Genomic DNA, 3,977 nt, shown 5'->3' with positions numbered 1-3,977 from the left:
ATGCAAATTATAGTGGTAAGTACCCTTTACAGCATAAAGCTTTGCAGATAGAGGTCAACTCCCCACCCTTCATGCAACATCTAACAGCAGTGGCGATACATCAGCTCAACTCCAAGCAGCAGCTGAAAAATACAATTCCACTGCCTTGAGCTAAGCTATGTGAAATCCAATTCAAACAACAAGGGGAGGAGAAGATTTGAAACTCCAATAGTTTTACTTTAAGGTTTAACTCAGCTTGGAGGCAAGAATGACTTGGCACCATCTGCCCCCAGTTGTGCTGGTACCAGGACATGGCCTAAGCATCCTCAACTGGGCTGCATTTTCTGTTTTCTTAAGGTGGAGCTGGTGCATAAATGTAAAGATTGGATGCACCTTTCCTTGTCTTTAGACAGAGCCTTCTTGTCTCACTTCCTTCTCTTAACTTTTGTCTCCTTTTCCCACCCTTAATCACTTGAAGACTCAGAGTTTAAACTATAAAATATTTATGATGTGCACATTCAGAAGACTAAAGATGCTTTGGGGCTAGAGATGCTGGTAACTCTTGAATAATTTCAGTCATGTCTTTAAGGGGAACACTTCAGGTATGGCAGCAGCCACCAATACCCAGGTGCTGTGCTCCTGCTGCTATTTTATCTCATTCTGATCTCCAGCTGCCCTAAACAGGCTTAATTTCCCTTCCCTTCCCTTTCGTCTGCTTCATTTGCAGAAGTGTTTCAGATGAATAAATAATACAGAGGACGAGGTAAATGCACAGAGGCAAAGTTGACAGTTGTCAGGCTTCCACCACCACCATATTAATGTTCTACATCTCCTCATCCATCTTTTTAATGTGTTACTGATGTTTGTGCTGACTGTGTTAAGCACAGATGTGAAAAGGCCACTGCAGGGAAGGCAAAGAAATATTCAAATGCTAAGCAGCAATGTAAAACCTGCATATTCTGTGTTCAACTTAGGCTTCCAATTAATAAGAAAGAAGGGGAAAAAATTAGAAACTGAGAACCCAAAAATATACCAGCATTGCCTGCTAAGCTCTTAGCTGAAACAATGCTATAATTAACAATATGAGTGTCATTTGTTATAAAAGTGATAAAGTCATTGTCCTGGGTTGTAGTGTGGGATGTACACAAAGTATTTATTCTATCACCATCTTCATGAACTGTTGAAACCAAGTGGGGCACTACTCTAGTGTAGGGCTGTCTTCTGCTCATGGCACATCAACGACTTGCCCATGACTCACGGATAACTCCCTCCAGGAGTTATCTCTGTTTAATGGGCCATCAAAGACCCACTTCACACTCATCATCCCATTGTGAGATGCTCCACCCAGGGGGAGGAGCCAAGCATTCTCACCTGGCTATAATCTGGGATTTGAGACAGGACAAGCAGCCCTGACCCACTGGATTCCCAGCGGACCAGAGCTACCAGACCTTTCTACAGGATCACTGCTTCAGGAAGACCATCTCATCTGGACTGCTTCCACTATCCTGCTCAGGTTGTATTCTGACTCTGTCAGTGGTCCTTTGTGTTATCGCATTTATTTTATTTTATTTTTACCTTTTAATCTTTTTTCTTATTAAATTATATTTCTGACTTGGAGCCTCTAACTTGTTTTGCTTTCAAACCACGACATTTTTGGTGCCCAATGTGGGGCAGAGGCACGAAGAAAAGTCAGAACTACAGTTTTGTATTGAAGAAGACACCTGTTTGCTATGATGCTCAACATGCTTACATGTGTCTTATACCTATCTCTCTATATTTTTCCACACGTGGGGCACTATCTGCTGGTCTTAACGCTCCTGCATAGACCAGGGTATGGTACTAAAATTGCCTTATTGGTCTATTATGTTCATTGCTTGATAAACTCCGAGGCAATGAACAGCATTCAGAATATATACCCAGTTTTGGAAATATATACAGCAGTTTTTGAAAATATTGAGTACCCTCTGGATGCCAAGGACAGTATGATGTTGTTGTTGTTAGTCCTGCTTGATCTTCTCTGCACAGCCCGTACCATTCTTAGGATCAAAACACTACATGGTGTGATGCAGCGTGTTCTTAAGGAAGAGGAAGAGGGAAAGAGAAGCAAAGCAACAGCATCAGCGTCTACACAGACTGTCACAAAGAAGAAGAGAACCAAAGGCAAGGCAACAGCGTCCTCATCTACACAGACCACTGGAGAGGAGAAAGAAGCCAAAAGTGAGGCAACGGTGTCCACATCTACGCAGACTGTCACAGAGGAGAAAGAAACCAAAGGTGTTGTCAGCATCTCCACACAAACCATCACTGAACTGGAACCACCTAAACCAGTAGCAGTTGCCACCACTCAGAAGAAGAAGTCAAGGAGCAAATCAGTCCGCGTAGTGACTGACGAGGATGCAGCAGGACCTTCGCAGCCAGCAGAGGAGACAGAGATAGAGATCATCACTCGCTCTCTATCCCTGGGTGAGTTGCGTGACCTGCGAAGGGAATTCACCCGCCAGACCAACGAGTCCATCCTGACCTGGCTGCTCCGCATCTGGGACGCTGCAGCCAATGACACCATTCTGGATGGAATTGAGGCCAGGCAACTGGGATCGCTGTCCCAGGATGTGGTCATTGACCAGGGGATTGGGAAAACCCAAGAACCTCTCAGCCTCTGGCAGCGACTGCTAACAGGTGTGAAAGACAGATATCTTTGTAAAGAAGACCTCCAAGTGCACCAAGGCAAATGGAGCACAATAGAACAAGGTATCCAATGCCTGAGGGAATTGGCTGTGCTGGAGATATTTTTTTCAGAAAACGAGAGATTTCTTAAAAGCCCAGATGATGTCCAGTGCACATCACGGATGTGGTTGAGATTTGCACGGCTTGGGCCAGAGATGTACTCACGTTACCTGGCAACACTGCAATGGAGGGAAGGTGAGGACACGGTGGGTGTCTTGGCTAATAAATTAAGAATTTATGAGGACACTATCACTGCCCCAGTTTGTACCCATGTCTCATCTGTGGAAATGCGACTGGCTGAGCAAGTCCGGAGCTTGATTGAAGAAGGCCATCAGAAATTAAAAGAACTTAAGGAAGAAATTTCCCATATCTCACCAGAGCCGATGAGAGTCTCTGCCATTAGGAGCAAGCTTCCCCCAGCCAGGGAGAGAGGATACACACCACGGGGTAACCTCTGGTCTTTTCTTCAAGACCATGGAGAAGACATGAAGAAGTGGGATGGAAAACCCACCTCATCCTTAGCAGCCCAGGTACATGAACTGAAAAGAAGAACACCTACCACAAGAAGCCCATCTAGAATCAAGATTGCCCCAGTCTCTCGGAACTCCAGACGGTACAGGAATGATGATCTGACTGATCCTCTTGAAGGGACCTCAGAAACATACGCACAGGAGGAGAACAATGTATGCCATGACCAGGAATAGGGGGGCCCTGCCTCTAGCCAGGAAGAGGAAAGGGACAATTGGATCTACTGGACTGTGTGGATCCGATGGCCTGGCACATCTGACCCACAAGAATATACAGCATTGGTTGACACTGGGGCCCAATGTACCATGATGCCATCAAGGTATGTAGGAACAGAATCCATCTCTATTTCTGGGGTGACAGGAGGCTCCCAGGAACTGACTGTATTAGAGGCTGAAGTGAGTTTAACTGGGAACGAGTGGCAAAAACACCCCATCGCAACTGGTCCAGAGGCCCCATGCATTCTCGGCATAGACTATCTCAGGAAGGGATATTTCAAAGACCTGAAAGGATATTGTTGGGCTTTTGGGATAGCTGCAGTTGAGAAAGAAAACATCAGACAGTTGAATACTTTGCCTGGTCTCTCAGATGACCCCTCTGCTGTGGGACTGCTGAGAGTCGAAGAACAACAGGTACCAACTGCCACAGCAACAGTACACCGCCGCCAATACCGCACTGACAGAGACTCTGTGATTCTCATACATGAGATGATTCGTAAACTGGAGAGCCAAGGGGTGGTCAGTAAGACT

Source organism: Zosterops lateralis (assembly GCF_965231275.1).
Source record: "Zosterops lateralis genome assembly, chromosome: 5".
Lineage (NCBI taxonomy): Eukaryota > Metazoa > Chordata > Aves > Passeriformes > Zosteropidae > Zosterops > Zosterops lateralis.
The sequence above is the reverse complement of the archived record's forward strand: the minus strand, read 5'-3'. Positions refer to the sequence as shown.